We start from the raw sequence: 23,002 nt of genomic DNA, 5'->3' as shown, positions 1-23,002 counted from the left end.
TCTTCCTGCATTTTGTGCTTCCATCTCAGACGGTTTTCCTTCCCTTTAGTGTCTCCTGTTAGTGCAGAGCTTCCACTTACATGTGATTATGCTCTTCTCTTCACTGATTCCTCACTCTGCTCTCAGCACCCTGGGCCGTCATGTACCTGAGGTCTCACTGGTGCTCGTAAGGAAGGAGGGTCTCTTAGTTTTTTGTTTTGGGTTTTCTTATAGGTTCTACTTTTTGTCTTCCTGTCCCCCCTGAAAATGTCTCTGCCCTTTTTGCTTTCCTTTTCCCACCAGAGCATTACCATCAGTCTCTTCTGTGGCCTGCCTTCTCAGCCTTCCCCAGGAACTTCTCTCTAGGAGTTATTCTTGCCCAGCACCCTGATTACCCGGGTCAGAGCAATACCTGCAATGACAAGCTGATGTTAAAAGCACAGTGGAGAGTTATTAATCCCACTGGACCCAAGATAAGGAAAAATGCTAAGAGAAATCTAGAGAAGGGAAGCCAGGCCTTGAAGGATGATGACGAGGCATTAATTCAGTGGAGAAGAGAGGCACATATATTACAATCACATACAAAAACGTGGAGGTGTGAAGCGTTAAGTGTTCGGGGAACACAGCGTGGTTTGGGATTTGGTAGAGGGCATGGACGGCTGACATACCGCTGGCATGCTGCCATCTCTCCCATCCCCCATACGTGACAGACCTTGCTAATCTATCTCAGAGAATTATTTCTCACTGGGATTGAGCTTTGAATCATTCTCCAATTACCACTCCAGACACTTAATTAAATAGTGGTACTGTAAGAGATGAAAACTATTTGTTATTGTGGGAAGGGGAGAACGTAAGTCATGAAGAGAAATGAGGCTGGGGAGCTAGTTAGGCCGGACCCAGACTGGGAAACCGCTGTTGGTAATGGCGTTGGTGATTACAATAACCCCTTGAGGAAGCCAGGAGGCTTTGCATGTGAAATAATCAGAAAAGTTTAAAAAAGAAAGAAAAAAAAAAAGATTAAAAGTGCCCTTGGAGCTGCCTCTGTGGGACCCGGTCTCCTCTATGATCTTGTTAATGAGGCCCCAGGGACGCGCCATTTGAGAATCACCTGTCTATACTGCCTTAGCACTAATGAGCCACTCAGGGAAGTTCTTGGTGGTTTAATTAAATGACATCTCTGGTTAAAAGTTTGGCTTCTCCTAACTGAACAGTGATTAGGAAATAAACACAGTCTCTCAGTGGATTTGTCTCTTCATTGGAACCATAGTCTTCGTCTGTCACAAACACCAAGAACTGCAGGAACAGAGGCCCCTCTTCAGGCTAATTCAACCCACTTCCCAATCAGATGAGCAGGGCTGTCATGGGTCTGGCCTGGAATCACACCCAAAATTTCTGAAGCACAGGTTGGAGGGTGGGTGGGTCTTGAATAGTCAGTCGTCACTAGTTACTTCCTTCATGTTGAAGCAAGGGCACAAGCAGAAGCTGGGGCTGGAGGAAGTTCTGAGGCAGAAGTGTGCCTGGTGTGTTTGAGGGATAACAAGTCGGCTGTGGACTGACCTGAGTGAGCAGAGACAGGCAGGAAATGAGGCCGGGGAAGTCAGAGGGCCTGGTCCTATGGAACCCTGTGCAGCCCATTGCAAGGATTTTGGCTTTAATGTTGAGCCAGCTTTATCAATATTTTCTTGTCAATACATTTTGATCATATTTAAAAAAACATTTCCCTAGTCCAAGGTCTAAAATATAACTACCTTTATTTTCTACAAAGTATTTTATTTCTTAAAGTCATGTTTTATTATACATAAAGTACAATTTATGTACAATAAAATGTATCCACATTAAATATTCTGTTGGGTGAGTTTTGACCAACGCATGCTGTGGTGCAGCCATCGCAGACAAGACATAGAACATCTCCATCACCCTGAAAATTTCCCTCCTGCCCCTCTGTAGTCACTACTCTTCCCCGACTCCTAGCAAACACTGATTTCCTGTTTCCTGTTCCTGAATGTCATGTGACTAGAACTATGTAGTATGTAGCTTTTTGTGTTGCTTTGTTTAGCTTCTTTTACTGTGTGTATTGCTTTAGAGAGTCATCCACGTTGCATGTATCAGTAATTCATTCCTTTTTATTGCTGAGTGATATCCCATGTAGGAATATACCACGATTTGTTCATCCATTCGTCAGTTGCTAGACTGCCTCTGATTTTTGGCTACTATGAATAATGCTGCTATCAACATTGGCTCACAGTTCTTTGTGTAAACCCATATATTCATTTTTCTTGGGTAAATACCTAGGAGTAGAATTACTGAGTTGTTTGGTAGGTGCGTGATAAATGTTTTGAGAAACTGTCAAGCCGTTTTGAGAAACAGTCAAGCCGTTTTGAGAAACAGTCAAGCCACTTTGAATAACTGCCAAAATGGAAAGTTGTTGTTCCATTTTCCAATGGATAAGATTTCCAGATGCTCCCTCACCAGGACCTGGTAGTCAGCCTTAAATTTTAGCCATTTTAGTGGGTGTGTAATGGGGTCTCATTGTGGTTTTAATCTGCATTTCCCTAATGACTAATGATGTTGAACATCTTTTCATGGGTTTATTTGCCATCTGTATGTCTGTTTTGTCTGTTCAGATCTTGCCCATCATTTAATTGGGTTGTTTGTCTTATTATTAATTTCGAGAGTTCTTATTCTGCATACAAGTCCTTAGCAGATATGTATTTTTGCCAACATTTTCTCCCAGTCTGTGGCTGTCTTTGCATTTTCCAAACAGAGTCGTTCGAACAGCAAGAGTTAAAACTTTTTTTATTGTTGTTTTATTAAAGTTATCCCAATTTTCCCCCATTGCTCTCCCCAAACCCTGCCCGCCCCCACCCTCCCGCCCCGGCCCCCACAGTCAATCCCCAGCCTGCTGTCCAGCTGTCCATGAGTCAACCACATCTGCTAGTTGATTAAATTCTTCCCCTACTCTCCTCCCCCATCTCCCTGCCCCCTCCCCTCTGGACGCTGTCAGTCTGTTCCTTATTTCCATGCCTTTGGCTCTATTTTGCCCATTTGTTTTGTTCATTAGGTTCCTCTTAAAGGTGAGATCATATGATGTATGTCTTTTGATAAAGCTCAATTTATGACTTGTGCCTTTTGTTTATTATTTTAAAAAATCTTTGGCTAATCCAAGGTTACAAATGTTTTCTCCTAGAAATTTCTATAGATTTAACTTTTAAGTTTAAGTCTATGATCCATTTTGAATTAATTTTTAAATATGGTATAAGTTAAGCTTTGAAGTCTTTTTTTTTTTTAACCATATGGATATCCAATTGTTCCAGCATCAATTGTTGAAAAAACTACACTTTCTCTATTAAATTGCTTGCCCATATATATGTGGATCTATTTCTGAACTATTTGGTTTCATTGATCTATAAAATCAATAGCAAACTGTCTTGATTATTAGAACTTAGTAAGGCTTGAAATTGGGTAGTGTGAGTCCTCTTTTTTTTTTTTTCCTCCAAATTCATTTTGTTTCTTCTAGATTCTTTGGCATTTCCATATAAATTTTAGAACGTTTTTCAATCTCTACAAAAAGGCCTGGTAGAATTAACAAATATTTTTGGCTTTTGATATTTTATTTTTGGTAAATAAAAATGACATATCTAAGATGTACATTCTTACAATTTTCATGTGATAGACCTCTGACTGAGATTGTTTCTAACCAAACAGCTCAGGGGCTGGCAAACCATGACCCATGGCCCGGATCTCGCCTGCCCCGGTCTTTGCGCAATCGGCAGGCCGAGAGTGGCCTTTATGTTTTTGAAAGGTTTAAAAAAAATCAAAAGGATACTATTTTGTAGTACATGAAACTTACATGAAATTCAAATTTCAGTGTCCAGAAAGTTTTCCTGGGACACACTCATGCTCATTTGGTTATGTATTGTCTATGGCTGCTTTTGCACCACAGTGGCAGAATTGACTGGTTCTGACAGAAACCATATCACCTATAAAACCTACACTGTTTATGAAAAGCTATTTATAGAAAAAAATTGCTAATTGCTGATTGCTGATTCCCACAATGGATCAACTAAAGGATCATTGAATCTTAACAATCGAGTCTTCTGATCCACTAACGTGGTATATCTCTCTATATCAGAGTTCTTCAGAGAAACAGAATCAACAAGATACGTAGATATCTTTAAGAGAGATTTTTTCTTTAAATTTTAAGGAATTGACTCACATGATTATGGAGGCTTGGTAAGGCCAACAGTTGCAAAGTAGGCAGGCCGGCTGCAGACCGAGCAAAGGGTTATCAGTGCCAGTCCAGAGAGTGTGCTGACCCAATTCCTTCCTGCTTTGGGGGGTAGGGTGGTCAGTCTTTGTTCTCTTACAACCTTCAATTGATTGGATGGGGCCCATTCACATTATGGAGGATAATCTGCATTATTCAAAGTTCACTGATTTAAAAATTAATCTCATGCAAAAATACCTTCACAGACATATCCAGAACAATGTTTGACCAAATATTTGGACACTGAGGCCCAGCCAAGTTGACATGTAAAATTAACGGTCACATTTCCCCTCCTTGCAAATGCCTCTGTCTTCACCTTAACTCATGGACAACACTTTTACCAATATTCCAAACAAGTAACATTAAATAGAATTTTACAGTTTGTAATTTAAAAATGTATTTTTGTATTTCTAAAAGAAACAACATGTATGGTCAGAGAGCTGGGCCCCTTTATGAAGAAGCAAAATTTTAAAATCTGTGCTTCCACTACCCAAGGATAACCACTGCCTCTAAATGTTGGTGGATTTCCTTCTTTGACTTAAAATTATTTATACGTACATGAAGTCTTATATCTGGAGGAACATTAAAAATGCAAGGCAAAATAAACTGAAAATAATGTTAGGCAAAGGAGAAAAGAGAGAATAAACAAGGGGACATAAACCTGAGCCAGAAGCGACTGAAAATGCAGATGTAATGGCCCTTGTTGTGCGTAGGCCTCAGATTTGGCTCCAAGCTTTCCAGCCAGTCACTGAGTTCACAGTGAACGAAGATAAAAATAAACCAGCTACTTAGGTGAAACAGTAACATCTGTGTTCTAAGGACAGACACGCATGGAATTTCTTTTAAGCAGTCTCATACAGGCTTTTGGCATGTTTGGTGCATAAAAATTCACATAAGCACCAGTTTGTAGGTGAATGTAATGCTGTCCAGGTGCTCAGATCTCCAGTGACCTGGGCTGATGTATGTGGGATTTTAGATGCTTAGGACAGTAGGGATGGGCTGCAGGTCCTTTAGCCAATACTCCCTGAATAGTTTTGTCCTTTAGTTAACCTTGACAAACCTTAAGTATCAATATTATTCTCTGGCTGGTGCTTCAACTATGGCTGGTATTCAAACTATGGCTGGTGTTTATTGTCAATTACATACAGGTGAGTGTTATTTTGAGTTGGCAATCAATTACCATATGGAGGGCAAGGTTTTGGGTCAGGCAGGTGTTCTCTAACTGTGTGTTCGTAAGCAAGTTATAGGATTTAACTTTGTCTCAGAGTCTTCATGTAAAATGGGAATAATGTTAATATTGATCTTGCAAAATAAAGTGTTTTACACAATTAACTAGCACATAGTGAATGCTCAATAAATGATAGTTATTGTTATTATTATCCTTTTATAAAGATGATGAAGTTAACAAGGACTTGTGCCTAGAAAAGAATGCCTTCTGCTTCAAGGTGAGCTGAGGTAGCTCCCTCCAAATATGCTCCAGGACCAAAATAAAATCTTAACCTCAGACTACAGAGCTTGTGAGCCACTTCCCAGGTTCCAGTGTGGGTGTCCAAATTTCCCTCTTCTAAAGGGTATCAGTCATGGGATTAGAACCCACTTAAATCCAGTGTGACCTCATCTTAACTTGATTACATCTACAAAGACCCTATTGCCAAAGAAGGTCACATTCTGAGGTTCTGGATGAGTATGAATTTTGGGAGAACGATTCTCAACCCAGTGCAAAGTCCTTCTTCATTTAGCGTTTGTTGAGTCCCTACTCCTCTCCTGCCTCCCCTCAGGCTTATTTTCCCCAGGGGGTTCCTTTAGGTCCTCAGATATGCAGGCTCCTCCCTGCACTGGCTCAAGGTGGCCCTTGTCCTGTGTGTTTTCTTCTCTATTGTCCTTCAGAACTAAGTCCAGCCAATACTTTTCTGAATCAAGTCACCCTGCTTTATGCTGTCAATGAAACTCTTTCCTTCTTTTATAGCACTTACCACAGTCTGTAATGATTCATTTATTTATGTGATTAGTATTTGTCTTCTTGACATATTACACAGCCGTCTTGTTTCCTGTATTTCACTGCTATATCCCCAGAACTCGGTAAAGTGTCTGGCACATTGAGAGTGGTCCACAGATATTTAGGGAGAAAACAAACTCACACCCAGCATGAAGCTGGGGGCACCTCGAGATCAAAGTCAGAACTGGGTGGCAAGCTGCAAGTGGTGACTCTGTGGCATGTTCCTAAGTATTATATAAAGAACTCATGCCTGTGATTCCCGATGGAGTGGATGACTAGACTTTACTCTGACCACATGTTTATCTGAGCTCCAAACACGGGCCAGGCACTGTCCTTGATATCTCATTTCCTCTCATTTCTCAACCTGTGATGACATCCTGGAGATTGTACATGTATCAAACTCTCCCAGCCTGCCCGCCCCGCTCCATCTCTGTCCTCACTGCCCCCACGGAGACCTGTATCATGTCCTCCTTCAGAACAGTCTCCCCGCAGCCACCTTGTCCCTTTTAATTTATTCTCTACACTATAGGTATATCAATTTTTTAAAATGCAAACTTGAATAAGTCACTGATTAGTTTGCTAGGTAATAAAGTACGACGAACTGAGGGGTATCACAAAAATTTGTGATCTCACGGTTCTGGAGGTGAGAGGTCCGCAGCCGAGGCGCCAGCAGCGTTGGCTCCCTCTGAGGACTGCAAGGGAAGGGTCTCTCCTACGCCTCTCGCCTTGGCTTGCGGGCCACCTTGGTGGTCTTCTCCCTGTATGTTTCTATGTCCAAATTTCCCCCTTTTATGAGGACACTGGTCATGTTGGATTAGGATCCACCCTAATAACCTCATTTTAGCTTGATTACCCCCGTGAAGAGCCTATTTCCAAATGAGGTCACATTCTGAAGTACTGGGGGATAAGACTCTGATATATTTTGAGGGGAGCACACAATTCAACGCACAACAGTCACCTTCCTGTGGTGTAAGCCTCCCCATTACCTGCAGACCAAAGGCCAGCCCCTGCCTGTGGCCTACTGAGCTTCCCATGATGCGCTCCTGTGGGGCCACATGGCCCCATCTCGTGTCCCTCCTTTCTCTCTTGCAATCCACGTTCCAGCAGGAAGACATTTCTTGCTGCTTCTTGCCATAGGGACTTACTATTGCATCTGCCTGAAATTCCCGTTCTCCCTTCTGTAAGCCCCAGTGATAAATCCACACTCCTCAGGCTAAGAATAGGTATCACATCCTCTCAGATGCCCAGCCAGCCAATCTTCCTTCAATTTGGGGTTCGCGCCCCAAGTGCACACGCAATAGGGAACCATCTTGGCGCTGACAACCCTGTCTTCCTCACTAAGCTCTGAGCTGCCCCAGGATGAGGACTGTGTCTGGTTTGTTGTTCCACCATGCAGCCTGGCATGGTGCCTGGAACAGAATAGTCCCTTGATAAATATTTGTAGAATGAAAGAATGCTTGGATGATCACTTAGCCTTTGAACAGATGTAAGGAAGAAACACGGCGGGCCTCGGGCTGCTGTCTAAGCCCTCTAAAGAGCAACACTTCATCTGATTCTCGTCGGGCAGGGCAGGGACCCGCCAGGAAGGGCAGGAGCCTTCCCTCCCAAAACGTACCTCTTGGTTTCCTATTGCTTTAACTTTAAAATGACACACAGAACTTCCAAGAGGGAGAAACTCAGAGAGACCATGTAGTTTAACCCCTTCATTTTAAAGAAGGGGGAATGAGAGGACTGGTGGGAGGAAGGACCTTAATTATCATGAGATTTTATTGTTAGAACAAGACTGGAAGCCAGGCCTCTTGGCTGCTGCCTGAAGAAAGAAGACACTGGCCGTTGTGGAGGTGTCACTGCATGGAGACTAAGAGCATGGCCCACTTCCTACTCACAGGCCTCATCGGCTAAGTGGTCCATGACAAGTTACTTAATCTCTCTGTGACACAGTGTCTCCAACCATCAAGTGGGCACAGTGGGAGCCCCATGGCCCACAGAGTTGGTGGGGGGCTCGGCGAACTAAAGCATATCCAAGACAGTGCCTGGCAGGTGGGCAGCATCCCGCCCCCAAAGTTTATACTGTGAGGCAGACAAAAATATTTTGGTAAAGCACATAGCCAGTTATGGTTAAACCTTGGAAGTCTGCCCGGTCTGCACTTCGGTTAAGCAAACATGTGAGAACCAGAGGCTTAGTCATAGTGACTACCCATTCTTTTTTGTACACACAGATTGCTCTTGATTTTGTTTGGTGGATTTGGATAACACACGGGTAACCCTTTTCTTATTCCTTGATGTCTTATCAAAACACTCAGGATAATTTTTGATAAAGTGTGATTCATGAACACTTTGGAACTCCCTGATCTCAGATGGTGGACCTGGAAGGCACACCTGGTAAGTGTGGACTGTGAACCTGGGGGCTTTAGTCCTGCTTGCCTCCCACATCCAGATGTTTTCTCTCCACTGCAGTCTCTCCAGGAGCAGAAGGCTTTTCTGCACCACATCTGCAAATTCATTCAGAATCCACAATTCAGCTAAAAGCTTCAGCCTCCTTATGGCCTTCTGCCAGAGGAATCCAAAGAAAACAAGGAGGGCAGCATGTATGGTCAATAGCGGGGACAGGTCCCCAACATGATTCCTTTCTCATTCCCACCTCTGGTCCCCAGCCCCATCCTGACCCCGCATTTCAGAAGACAGAGTTACCCAGAGTCACCTCTCCCATTCCATAATGGCTTTATCTCCATTCACCAGGCCTCCTTGGGGTTCTCTGCGCTCTGAGGGAACAGGTGTGCTCTCTCTCTGCTCTTCCCCCAAAGAACTCTGCCCTGTGCCTTCTCCAAGTTTAGAAAGCAAAGCACAACCCAAGGGAATGGGGAATGGGAGGTCCTTCCTGCTTGGTGTTGAGAACACTCCCAGAGCCTCCTCAGAGTGATGGTCACATCTAACAGGCATGGCTCAGCTTTCCCTTTAGTAGGTGACTCAGCACTGAGAAACAATGGTGGGCATTTGGGAAGAGGGAATGTCAATACATGTGATTTTTTTTTTTTGGTGGGTGGGATAGATTAATATGGGGAAATAGCAATTTTCAGGCGATGGAAAGGGGTATGTGTGTGTGCGCACACCCATGGGCATGCCGGTCCAGGGACAGCGAAGAAGGTGGGTAGAATTTTATGTTGGTTTATGAGATAGTATCAGGTTATTTAGGCTCAAGGGATGTTGATGTCAGGGGCTCCTTAGTGTTGGATTTTTCAGTATGGAGTCAGAATAATGTTTTATGTGGTATATCCCTCGAGGAAGCTGTTAGAATTGTTCCAAGCTGCAGCAGTGGCCTAGCAGCTCCTTCCAGCTACTGGCCTCTGTTAGCTGATGTGAAATCCCCAGCCTCCAGGAGCCCCTCTGATTCTTGGGTCGAGGGGGAGGAAGGCAGTGCCCGTGTGAGGCTGAGAAGCGTCCTCAAGAATTTCTGTGCATATCAAAGGAGGTAGGGGCACACTCAGGGGAGAGACTAGACTTTCTGTTAATCTATAGATTTTTGATCGTTTTACTCTGAGATGCCCCAGCTTCACATCAAAACAACTACCCAATTTTTGCTGGATGCGTTTCTTCCCCTCACTCCTCTTTTCCATGTTGCTCTCTCCTTCCCTTCTTTCTTTTTCCTCCTTTTTTTGACTTTATTCTCTTCTAAGAAAGAATGGAGTTGTCCAGGAAGATCGATACAACAAACAGGGTAATAAAAAAATAGCCAAGGTACAGGAAGCAAAGAAAAAAGGTGTTAGGAAGATGATGATGATGATGGAAAGTGTGAGGCGAGTGCCCCAAATCAGCAGGAAGTCCGGATAACTTGGTTAGCAGATCATTTAACTCCAAGCTCCCTAATAACCAAAGTGAAGAGGGAGAGAGGTCATTTATGTGATTCTCAGTATAAATATGGTCTTCAGAAATAGGAGTATCGTTCTCAGAAATAAGTTAATTCCTTATTTTGGAGAAGTACTACCAACTCTGGCTCTTGGATTTGAGAGAAATATCTCTTGTGGGTTTTCATGAAGAGATTACTGTTCAATACAAAGAAAAGCCTTCTGCACAAGGTCCTCAGAAGAGACATAGCAAGTTCTCCTAAAGGTCTTCGGTGGAAGCCTGGAGGCCATTCTGCCAAGATCCAGTTTAATCCAAGTGATCCTAAGGGGGCTCATAACATATGCAGGTATGCAGCTCTGCTGGTCTGGCTCACCTCAATGTTAGTCTTTACGTAGGTCAAGAATTGCACCAGACCGGGCGTTCCTTTGGCTTTTATATCTTCATGATCATGTAGCCCTCTCAAAGATGTATTTCTAGCTCCAATATTTCTGTGCAGCTGCCGCTTATTAATGACTGGTTACCCAGCAGGTAATCTCAACAAACAGGTACACACACTGCTGGTTCACCAAATAGCAGGACCCTAATTTATCTTAAGTCAGGTATTCACCTGTATGTTCTTTGAATTACTGTGAAAAGATGTGCAATCAAGAGTCAAATCCTCAAGTTTCTGTTTTTTAATTTAATCTTTATTGTATTTTCCCATTACCATTTAGTCCCCTTATACCCCCTCCCTCCAGCAATCACCACACTGTTGTCCATGTTCATGAGTCCTTTTTCTTTTTTTTCTCAATCCCTCCACCCTCTAACTTCCACACCCCTTAGCTGTCATCCTGCTCTCTATGAGTCTGTCCCCGTTTTCTTTCTTTTTTAAAAATTTTTAATTTATTTTTTCAAATACATTTGTCTCTGCCTACCCCCCACCACTTTCCCTTGCCCCCTCCCACCTTCCCTCCCTCAGCTCTTCCCCTTTGGTTTTGTCCATGAGTCCTTGCTATATGTTCCTTGACTTTCCCCTTCCCTCCCTTTTCCCTGCCCCCCTCCCTCCTTCCCTCTTGTCTCTGTTGATTTCTTTTCCTTTCAGTGTTGCTGGTCATATTTTCCTTGCATCTTTGCACTGTTGGTTAGGTTCCGCTTATAGGTGAGATCATATGGTATTTGTCTTTCGCCCCCTGGCTTATTTCGCTTAGCATAATGCTCTCCAGTTCCATCCATGCTGTCGCAAAGTTTAGTAGTTCTTTTTTCTTTCTGCTACGTAGTATTCCATTGTGTATATGTACCATTACTTTTTGATCCAATCATCTACTGATGGGCATTTAGGTAGCTTCCAACACTTGGCTATTGTAAATTGTGCTGCTATGAACATTGGGGTGCATAGGTTCTTTTGTATTGGCGTTTTGGTATTCTTAGGGTATAGTCCCAGCAGGGGAATCGCTGGATCAAAAGGCAGTTCCATTTTCAGCTTTCTGAGGAAATGCCACACTGCTTTCCACAGTGGCTGCACCAGTCTGCATTCCCACCAAGAGTGGACTAGGGTTCCCTTTTCTCCACAGCCTCGCCAGCACCTGTTGTTTGGTGATCTGTTTATGATGGCCATTCTGACCGGTGTGAGGTGGTACCTCATGGTGGTTTTGATCTGCATTTCTCTGATGGCTAGTGATGCTGAGCATCCTTTCAAATGCCTCTGGGCCCTCTGTATCTCCTCCTTGGAAAAGCATCTGCCCAGGTCCTTTGCCCATTTTTTGATTGGATCGTTTGTCTTCCTGGAGTAGAGTCGAGTGAGTTCTTTATATATCTTGGAGATCAAACCTCTATCTGATGTATCATTAGCAAATATATTTTCCCATACGGTTGGCTCCCTTTTCATTTTGCTGATGTTTTCTTTCGCCGTGCAGAAGCTTCTTATTTTGATGAGGTCCCACTTGTTTATTCTTTCCTTTATGTCCCTTGCTTTAGGAGACATCAGTGAAAAAATTGCTGCGTGGGATATCTGAGAGTTTCCTGCCAATGTTCTCCTCTAGGACTTTGACGGTGTTGCGACTTATATTTAAATCTTTTATCCATCTTGAGTTTATTTTTGTGTATGGTGTCAGCTGATGATCCAATTTCAATTTTTTTGCATGTAGCCGTCCAGCTCTCCCAACACCATTTGTTGAAGAGGCTGTTATTGCTTCATTTTATGCTTCTGCCCCCTTTGTCAAATATTAGATGTCCATAGAGACCTGGGCTTATTTCTGGGCTTTCTATTCTGTTCCACTGGTCTATGGGTCTGTTCTTGTGCCAGTACCAGATTGTTTTGAGTATAGTGGCTTTGTAGTAGAGTTTGATGTCCGGTATTGTGATCCCTCCTACTTTGTGTTTCTTTCTCAAAATTGCGGCGGCTATTTGGGGTCGTTTATGGTTCCATATAAATTTTTGAAATGTCTGTTCTATTTCTGTGAAATATGTCAATGGTATCTTAATAGGGATTGCATTGAATCTATAAATTGCTTTGGGTAGTATGGACCTTTTGATGATATTAATTCTTCCAATCCATGAGCACGGTATATGCTTCCATTTATTTGTGTCTTCCTTAATTTCTTTTTTCAATGTTGTATAGTTTTCTGCATACAGGTCTTTTGTGTCTTTGGTTAAATTTATGCCTAGGTACTTTATTTTTCTTTTTGCTATATCGAATGGTATTTTTTTTTCTGATTTCTTCTTCTTCTATTTCATTGCTGGTGTACAAAAATGCCTTTGATTTCTGAATGTTGACTTTGTATCCTGCTGTTTTGCCAAATTCACTTATTAGGTTGAGGAGTTTTTTGGTAGAGTCTACAGGGTTCTCTATGTACACTATCATGTCATCTGCAAACAATGATAGCTTTACTTCCTCCTTTCCTATTTGGATGCCTTTTATCTCTTTTTCTTGTCTGACTGCTGTGGCTAGGACTTCCAATACAATGTAGAAAAGAAGCGGTGAGAGCGGACATCCTTGTCATGGTCCCGATCTTAGTGGGAAAGCTTTCAGTTTTTGCCCATTGAGTATGATATTAGCTGTAGGTTTTTCATATATGCCTTTATTATGTTGAGGAATGCCCCATTTATTCCCATTTTGCTGAGTGTTTTGATCATAAATGGGTGCTGTACCTTATCGAATGCTTTTTCTGCATCTATCGAGATGATCATGTGGTTTTTGTCTTGTCTTTTATTTATGTGATGTATCACGTTTACTGATTTGCGTATATTGAACCATCCCTACATGCCTGGGATGAATCCCACTTGATTGTGGTGGATAATCTTTTTAATGTATTGCTGGATGCGGTTTGCCAATATTTTGTTGAGGATTTTAGCATCTATGTTCATCAGAGAAATTGGCCTGTAGTTTTCTTTCTTTGTAGGGTCTTTATCTGGTTTTGGGATCAGGGTGATCCTGGCTTCATAGAAAGAGTCTGGGAGTCTTCCCTCCTCTTTGATTTTTTGGAAGAGTCTGAGAAAGAGAAGGTTAGCTCTTCCTTAAATGTTTTGTAAAATTCTCCTGTGAAACCGTCCGGCCCTGGGCTTTTGTGTGCTGGGAGTTTCTTGATTACTGCTTCAATTTCCCCAGCTGTTATCGGTCTGTTCAAGCTTTCTGTTTTTCCTCCTTCAGTGTTGGAAGATTATACTTTTCTAAAAATTTGTCCATTTCATCAAGATTTTCAAATTTCTTGGCATATAATTGTTCATAGTAGTTTCTGATGATCCTTTGTATTTCTGTGGTATCAGTTGTTATTTCTCCTCTTTCATTTCTGACATTATTAATTTGGGTCTTCTCCCTTTTATTCTTGATGAGTCTGCTTAAAGGCTTGTCAATTTTATTTATCTTTTCAAAGAACCAGCTTCTGGATTGGTTGATCCTCTGAATTGTTCTTTTTGTCTCTATGTCATTCAGTTCTGCTCTAATCTTGACTATTTCCTTCCTTCTACTTGCTTTGGGATTTATTTGTTGTTGTTTCTCCAGTTCTTGAAGTTGTAGTGTTAGGTCTTTTATTTGAAATGTTTCTATCTTTTTTAGGTAGGCTTGTATTGCTATGAACTTCCCTCTCAGGACTGCCTTTGCTGGGTCCCATAGGTTTTGGACCATTGTCTGTTCATTTTCATTTGTTTCCAGAAATTTTTTGATTCCTTCTCTTATCTCATTATTGACCCATTCATTGTTTAATAGTCTACTGTTCAGTCTCCATGAGTTTGCAAGTTTTTGAAGTTTCTCTTTGAGGTTGATTTCCAGTTTCAATCCCTTGTGGTCCGAGAAAAAGTTTGGTATTATTTCAATTTTCCTGAATTTGCTGAGGTTTGCTTTGTGTCCTATCATGTGGTCTACCTTTGAAAAACTGCCATGAGCATTTGAAAAGAATGTGTATTTTTCTTCTTTGGGATGTAAGGTTCTATATATGTCAGTTAAGTCTCTTTGATTCAGTGTGTCATTCAGCGCCACAATATGTTTATTAATGTTTTGTTTGGAAGATCTGTCCATTTTGGACAGTGGGGTGTTGAAATCCCCTACTATCAGTGTTTTGCTATCTATATCTTTTTTGAAGTCATACAACAATTTCCTTATAAACTTGGGGGCTCCTATATTGGGAGCATATAAGTTTACAATGTTGATGTCTTCTTGATAGATTTTCCTTTAAGTATGATAAAGTGCCCCTCTGGGTCTCTTTTTATGGCCTTTGTTTTGAAATCTACTTTGTCTGATACAAGTATGGCAACCCCGGCCTTTTTCTCATGCCCATTTGCTTGGAATATTTTTTTCCATACCTTTACTTTCAATCTGTGTAGGTCTCTTGCTCTGAGGTGGGTCTCTTGTAGGCAGCATATGTGTGGGTCATGTTTTCTTATCCATTCAGCTACCCTGTGTCTTTTGATTGAGGCATTTAGTCCATTCACATTGAGAGATATTACTGATAGAAACTTACTCATCTTTTCTCTTTGTACCTGTGTTCCTCTCTCTCTCATTCTTTTCCTTCATCTGCTTAAATCAGTCCCCTTAGCATATCTTGGAGTGTTGGTTTGGTAGAGATGTATTCTTTTAGCCTTCTTTTGTCTGGGAAACTCCTTATTTCCCCTTCTATTTTAATTGAGAGCCTAGCTGGGTAGAGCAGCCTTGGCTGTAGGCCCTTGCTTTTCATGACTTAGAATATTTGTTGCCATTCCCTTCTGGCTTGTAGTGTTTCTGTTGAGAAGTCAGCTCCTAGGCGTATTGGGGCCCCCTTGTATGTTACTTTCTCCTTCTCCCTTGCTGCCTTGAGGATTCTCTCTGTGTCTTTGACATTTGCCATTTTAATGATGATGTGTCTTGGAGTGGACCTCCTTGGGTCCCTCTTGAGTGGGGTCCTCTGTGCCTCCTGGATCCATGAGAGCCTTTCTCTCCTCAAATTAGGGAAATTTTCCATCATTACTTTTTCAAGGAGGTTCTCTATCCCTTGCTCCTCTTCTTCTCCTTCTGGTATCCTTATTATACAGATATTATTGCATTTCAGGTTGTCCTGCATTTCCCTAAATGCCTCTTCATTCTTTTTGAGTCTTTTTTCCATTTTTTGTTCTTTCTGGGAGCTTCTTTCTACTCCCATCTCACTGCTTTATCCTCCATCTCACTGATTCGATCCTCAGCTTCATCCAGCCTGCTTTGGATTCCTTCTACTGTGTTCTTCAATTCAGAAATGGTATTCTTCATATCCTCTTGTGTCTTCTTGATAGTTTCTATGTCCTTTTCCAGGCTGATATAGTTTGCTGTAAGATCCTGATAGTTTCTCTGCAGTTTCTCATAGTTATCTTTGAGCTGGCTGAGCTCATTGAGCTTCCTTAGAACCATTGTTTTGAATTCAATATCTGATAGTTCCCTTGCCTCTATTTCATTTAGCTCTCTCTGTGGGGAGTCTCCTTTTCCACTTATTTGGGGGGAACTTGTTTTTCTTCCCATTTTTGTGAGAGTCTGTTAAGTATTTTTGTCCTTTACTTTTCTTTCTGGGCCTGCCTCTGATGATGTCAGTTGTTGACCCTATATGACCTTGGGTTGTTTGTTTGAGCCTTCCAGGAGTCTACTGTCTGTGTCTGACTCCTGCTTTGGGCAGCTCTGTGACCCTTTGGTCAGGGCTGGGCTATTTTTTGGGATCGCTCTGCACTCTCACACCGGCTCCTTGAGCGCACTCCCGGCCCGGCAGGATCCCCAGCCTGCCTGGGCTCGCATGTGTTTGCCCCAGACCAGGGAGCTTATTTGCGACCTCACGTACTCATCTGGCCCCCCTGGCCGGCGAGCTGCCCGGCACTGGTCAGTTTAGGGTGTTCTATTGTGTGTTTTCCCTGCTTTTGGCTCTTTGGGTGCATTGCTTGCCCTCGCCAAATGGGGACTACGGAAATGGGAGGAAGTCAGCTCCAGGACTCTCCTCCAGGGACTCTGGGCAGCTCTGTGACCCCTTGGGCCGGGGATCTACTAATTTTGTGGGCCGCTCCGCAATCGCGGGCGAGCAGGTCAATTTACGCCTGCCCTTGCTGCTCTGTGCACTCCCTCACAGGCCGTATGGGTGCCAATCTGTGGGAGGCCTTGTCGGCCGGTGCAAGCGTTCGCCAACCTGCGCGGGTCACACACACACTCGCCAACCCTCGCCGGTCACTCGGCGCAAGTGTGAGCGCCTGCACTGGGTGTTTTTGGGGTGTCTATGTGTGCTTTTCGGCTTTTGGCTCTTTGGGGGTGTGGCCTCTTCCCGCACAATGGAGATTAGGGCAAGGAGAAGGAGTCGGGACTCTCCGGTTCCTCCTCCCGTTCTTTCCCCAACGCCTCCGTTTCTAGTCTCTCCTCAGGGACCTCCGGGCAGTTCCCTGACCCTTTCAGCCAAGGATCCACCCCCTGTGCAGACTGCATTTCAATCGCAGGCCATCTGGTTCATGCGCACCCAGCTTCGGCATCTTTGGGGTGGTGCTTTTCCAGCCCACAATGGAGACTACAGAATGGGGAGGGAGTCGGGACTCCCCAGTTCCTCTTCCCATTCTTTCCCCAATGCCTTGGTCTCCAGTCTCTCCTCAAGGCTCTCCCAGCCAGTCTGCACTCAGTCCCCCAGCTCACATGCACAAGCTGTGTACAGAGCGCACAAAAGGCAGGTTAATTGATTCCCTTGTGCCTGAGCGAGATGGGAGCTGCAGAGTGGGAGGTGCGTTATCACCTGGGCTCCACTGGCCACTGTATCAGCTCTCTTCACAAAGTTTTCTTCACCAGTCTTTTCCCAGGCACCAGCCCACCCTGCTGCCACCTCTACCTAGAGATCAAGGAGGGTGGCTGCCACTGCAATTTTTGCGTTGACCCTTTAAATGTTTCTTTGCATCCCCAGCCACCTGTCTCTGGCAGAGAGCGCCCCTAAGCTTTTCGGGGTTGTGTTTTGTTTGTATTTTCTTGGTTTTAGCTGCTGTAGTTTAGGGGTCCCTGTTTATGATTCAGACCCCGTTCTTCTTGGGGGAAGCTAACTGGCTGTTTCAATGTCCCTCTGGTGCTAGTGCTATGGGTACCCAGCCCACCCTCTCAAGCCTCCACCGCACTTCTCACCTGTTGCGATGTGTGAGAGTCAAATCCACTGTCAGCGGCTCCAAGGCTCCTCTCCCACTATCGTTCTATTTTTTTCCAGGTGATTACTCCACTATTTAGTTGCAATTCCAGTTTGGTCTTGGGAGGAGGTGAGCGTGACTCCCATTCACTCCTCCGCCATCTTCTCTCTCCCTCAGGTTTCTCAGAGAATGAAAAAATGATTTTACAATAGTTCACTTGTTAATTATTTCTGTCCAGTTGACCTCTGACAATTGTCAACATTTCTTTGCCATATATTCCTTAGACATTTAAAAAATAATTCTTTTGACAGTTGCCAAATGAGAGTGGGCTGGGAGGATGGGTGAAAAAGGTAAAGGGATTAAGAAGTACAAATTGTAGTTACAGAATATTCAGGGGGATGTAAAGTACAGTGTAGGAAATATAGCCAACACTATTGTAATAACTATGTATGGTGTCAGGTGGGTGTGAGATACATTGGGATGATCACATCAAAAGTTATGTAAATGTCTAATCACTGCGTTGTATACCTAAAACTAATATTATGTTGTATGTTAACTATAGGTCAAAAATAAAATATTAAAAATAAAATTAAAACAAGAAAAGTATTGCAAAAAAATTATTGACACAGTAATACCTAGGATATTTGAGGTACAAAAATAGACCATTTAGAACTCTGCAACATTAAGACTTTTATCATCTGGTTAGGAGTTAGAATACCTCCCCAATAATCACACTGAACCATGATTATATTCCCTCACAAGATTTCTGATATATCTTTTTCGTTGGACCATTTCCTTCCCTCTCTGTTAGCCACTATCGCTTGCATTTTTTATAGGCTGTAACAAAGGCATTCAGTTACATATATCACTTTTCTAAAGCTATATTAACTTTTTTCTCTGGTCAATAAGTCTTCATAGGTATTACATCAATTGTAAGTTTTAGTTTGACTTCCTAAAATATCTTTTAATTATGACAACTATTTTATACCTATGTTCCATTTTTATTTTTTTATAACTCAGTGTAAACATTATTTACTATGCCATATAATTGGGGCAGATAGATTAAATAATGTTTAACCTGTCTACATTTATAGGTCTACAGTTATATAACCTTGACAATTTCCTAACCTTCCCTACAAAAATATCATTTTCTCACATACCATACATTTCCCATAATTTGTGTAGTTATTACTAAAGGCCATTGCTCAGTGAACTCTAGGTTCCATCAGGTCTGGAGGTGTACAATACTCTGGACAGCAAGGAACAAGTTTTATATTAACTCAGGATTCAGGTACAATTGTGGCATACTGCCCATTTGTTTCCCATGGGGATGATCTAAGGTTGACCCTTAACCTTTTTAAACACCATCATTTATATCATAAAGAGCCAAAAATCCTTTCTACTCCTTGACAATATGGCTCTAAGAAAATATCAGTAAATATCATGCTTACCAGTAGCATCTCGACATAATTTAGGCTGGCCATAATGCTCCCACAAATAAGCCTCCTCTTATCTGAGCCTAACTGGCCACTGTGTTTAAATACATCAGATGCTGGTGCTATTTCCATGGCACACACTTCTTCCTGGATGAGGGCATGTGTTCCCTCCCAGAGTCAATGACAAGCAAGATATTGAATCTGTTTAGTAAATGCCCGGTCCGTTCAAATGGCTTCATCCTATTTCTGGGTCAAATGCCAAGTGTAGCCAGTTTCCTGGAAGGGGACTTCCTCTAGTAACCATTAGACTATAATAGTAATTCTTTAGGAAAGTACTTTCTCCTTGATTCAGCAGACTTAATCAAGCTCCCAGCTCCTAAGTCCCTTTTAGTCCTCTAGGCCAATGTTATGTGATCACAACCATTGTTGCCATGAGCCTAATTCAAGTACACTACTACAGCAAAAAAGTGCTGTGTTCTGCAACAGATTGCCAGATAAGCAGGTTCACTTGGTAGGTGCAATTCAGTTCAAGTATCCCAAAGCCTTCCCATAATCATTTTTTGGGAAGTTCTAGAGTGACACCATATAGTTGTGCCAATATTGCCCACTTGGAGATCACCATGATTCCTTGAATGCCTTCTGGTATAGTTTTCCATCCATGTTCATATCTGGTGCGGTCAAAAGAGCAAATTTTAGATTCCAATGTACTGGGCAGAGTCTCCCTCATACCCAGGGACTTGCTTTAACCAGGGTTCTCCTGGTTTACAGAAACATGATGCAGCAATTTTCAGCTGACAGTCATAGTACTCTATTGAGAGAGGTTCAAAGGCAGGAATCCTCTTAGGTGCACAGAGAATCAGCATGATAAATATAACAACAAAACGTGACTAAAATGATGTTCCTAATCTACTGCTATCCAGGCAGGCCCCCAGGAACTCTGCCTGATGTGTTCTCGGGAGATTGTTGCAGGGCAGCTTTGGCCCAACTCTCCTTCTCAGGGAAAAATGAATCCTGGGGCATCTTCCTGGATTGGCTGTGACTCAGCCCCACTTATGAGAGAAACAGCTCAGGACATTGTTCTCTTTTGCTGAGGTAGCTTTTTTTTTTTTTTTAATTTATTTACTTTTTAAATACATTTGTCTCTGCCTCCCCCCCACCTCTTTCCCTTGCCCCCTCCCACCTTCCCTCCCTCAGCTCTTCCCCTTTGGTTTTGTCCATGAGTCCTTGCTATACGTTCCTTGACTTTCCCCTTCCCTTCCCTTTCCCTGTCCCCCCCTTCCCTCTTGTCTCTGTTGATTTCTTTTCCTTTCAGTGTTGCTGATCATATTTGCCTTGCATCTTTGCACTGTTGGTTAGGTTCCGCTTATAGGTGAGATCATATGGTATTTGTTTTTCGCCCCCTGGCTTATTTCGCTTAGCATAATGCTCTCCAGTTCCATCCATGCTGTCGCAAAGTTTAGTACTTCTTTTTTTCTTTCTGCTACGTAGTATTCCATTGTGTATATGTACCATTACTTTTTGATCCAATCATCTACTGATGGGCATTTAGGTAGCTTCCAACACTTGGCTATTGTAAATTGTGCTGCTGTGAACATTGGGGTGCATAGGTTCTCTTGTATTGGCGTTTTGGTGTTCTCAGGGTATAGTCCCAGCAGGGGAATCGCTGGATCAAAAGGCAGTTCCATTTTCAGCTTTCTGAGGAAATGCCACACTGCTTTCCACAGTGGCTGCACCAGTCTGCATTCCCACCAAGAGTGGACTAGGGTTCCCTTTTCTCCACAGCCTCGCCAGCACCTGTTGTTTGGTGATCTGTTTATGATGGCCATTCTGACCGGTGTGAGGTGGTACCTCATGGTGGTTTTGATCTGCATTTCTCTGATGGCTAGTGATGCTGAGCATCCTTTCAAATGCCTCTGGGCCCTCTGTATCTCCTCCTTGGAAAAGCATCTGCCCAGGTCCTTTGCCCATTTTTTGATTGGATCGTTTGTCTTCTTGGAGTAGAGTCGAGTGAGTTCTTTATATATCTTGGAGATCAAACCTCTATCTGATGTATCATTAGCAAATATATTTTCCCATACGGTTGGCTCCCTTTTCATTTTGCTGATGTTTTCCTTCGCCGTGCAGAAGCTTCTTATTTTGATGAGGTCCCACTTGTTTATTCTTTCCTTTATGTCCCTTGCTTTAGGAGACATTCAGTGAAAAAATTGCTGCGTGGGATATCTGAGAGTTTCCTGCCAATGTTCTCCTCTAGGACTTTGACGGTGTTGCGACTTATATTTAAATCTTTTATCCATCTTGAGTTTATTTTTGTGTATGGTGTCAGCTGATGATCCAATTTCAATTTTTTGCATGTAGCTGTCCAGCTCTCCCAACACTCAGCAAAATGGGAATAAATGGGGCATTCCTCAACGTAATAAAGGCCATATATGAAAAACCTACAGCTAATATCATACTCAACGGGCAAAAACTGAAAGCTTTCCCACTAAGATCGGGAACACGACAAGGATGTCTGCTCTCACCGCTTCTTTTCAACATCGTTGGAAGTCCTAGCCACAGCGGTCAGACAAGAGAAAGAGATAAAAGGCATCCAAATAGGAAAGGAGGAAGTAAAGCTATCATTGTTTGCAGATGACATGATAGTGTACATAGAGAACCCTGTAGACTCTACCAAAAAACTCCTCAACCTAATAAGTGAATTTGGCAAAACAGCAGGATACAAAGTCAACATTCAGAAATCAAAGGCATTTTTGTACACCAGCAATGCAATAGAAGAAGAAGAAATCAGAAAAAATATACCATTCGATATAGCACGAAAAAAGATAAAGTACCTAGGCATAAATTTAACCAAAGACACAAAAGACCTGTATGCAGAAAACTATACAACATTGAAAAAAGAAATTAAGGAAGACACAAATAAATGGAAGCATATACCATGCTCATGGATTGGAAGAATTAATATCCTCAAAATGTCCATACTACCCAAAGCAATTTATAGATTCAATGCAATCCCTATTAAGATACCATTGACGTATTTCACAGAAATAGAACAGACATTTCAAAAATTTATATGGAACCATAAATGACCCCAAATAGCCGCCGCAATTTTGAGAAAGAAACACAAAGTAGGAGGGATCACAATACCAGACATCAAACTCTACTACAAAGCCACTATACTCAAAACAATCTGGTACTGGCACAAGAACAGACCCATAGACCAGTGGAACAGAATAGAAAGCCCAGAAATAAGCCCAGGTCTCTATGGACATCTAATATTCGACAAAGGGGGCAGAAGCACAAAATGGAGCAATAACAGCCTCTTCAACAAATGGTGTTGGGAGAGCTGGACGGCTACATGAGGTAGCTTCTTAAGAATGACAACTCCTCTGCGAATATTCTCGCTGTTCTGATTTTGTAATAATCAGGGCAGGCTAACCATTCGCTATATTAAAAAACCATGCATGTGTCCCCAGACCTAGTTCTTTCCCTAAGTCTGGTTTTATAAATGCTGGTGATAAAAAGTAAAAAAAATAAAAAATAAAATAAAATAAAATAAAATAAAGTAAAAAAAAAAAAAAAAGAATGACAACTCCCTTGTCATTATTTCGCATTATGGGATCTCTTTCAACTGTCCTGGTTCTCCCACTTTTTCCAATGACTACCTGTTTAACCCAGGCTGGGATTCTCTGGATAGACATTTTTTTGGTACAGATATACCGCCCTCCACAGGCCTGTAGCAGCATTAGGCTCTCCAGAGCTACAGCTCTTGTCCATTTCTAGGAAGGAGCAGAAGGGCAAAGGATGCTGGGACTATAGTATCTCTACTAGGAGGGAGTGGGGCATCACTTACGGTCGGTCTTAATTTAGCCCCACTAGGTAAAGCCACTCTCCAGCCCTTTTCTCTTTCTCTAAATTTAGAGGAATTTAAATTGAATT

At 42.5% G+C, this 23,002-nt stretch overlaps 1 non-coding gene across 1 annotated transcript; it reads left to right on the top strand.

The window, feature by feature from the left end:
* Positions 1 to 22,452: 22,452 nt before the first annotated feature.
* LOC129079721 (small nucleolar RNA SNORA72) lies at positions 22,453 to 22,586 on the top strand. Its single transcript, XR_008530083.1, has one exon. It is a non-coding gene; the product is annotated as a small nucleolar RNA SNORA72 (small nucleolar RNA).
* Positions 22,587 to 23,002: the final 416 nt, after the last annotated feature.

The sequence above is a fragment of the Pteronotus mesoamericanus genome, unplaced genomic scaffold, assembly GCF_021234165.1.
Source record: "Pteronotus mesoamericanus isolate MK-2021 breed Mesoamerican mustached bat unplaced genomic scaffold, CSHL_Meso_final contig_78, whole genome shotgun sequence".
Classification (NCBI taxonomy): Eukaryota; Metazoa; Chordata; class Mammalia; order Chiroptera; family Mormoopidae; genus Pteronotus; species Pteronotus mesoamericanus.
The sequence above is the reverse complement of the archived record's forward strand: the minus strand, read 5'-3'. Positions and strand labels throughout refer to the sequence as shown.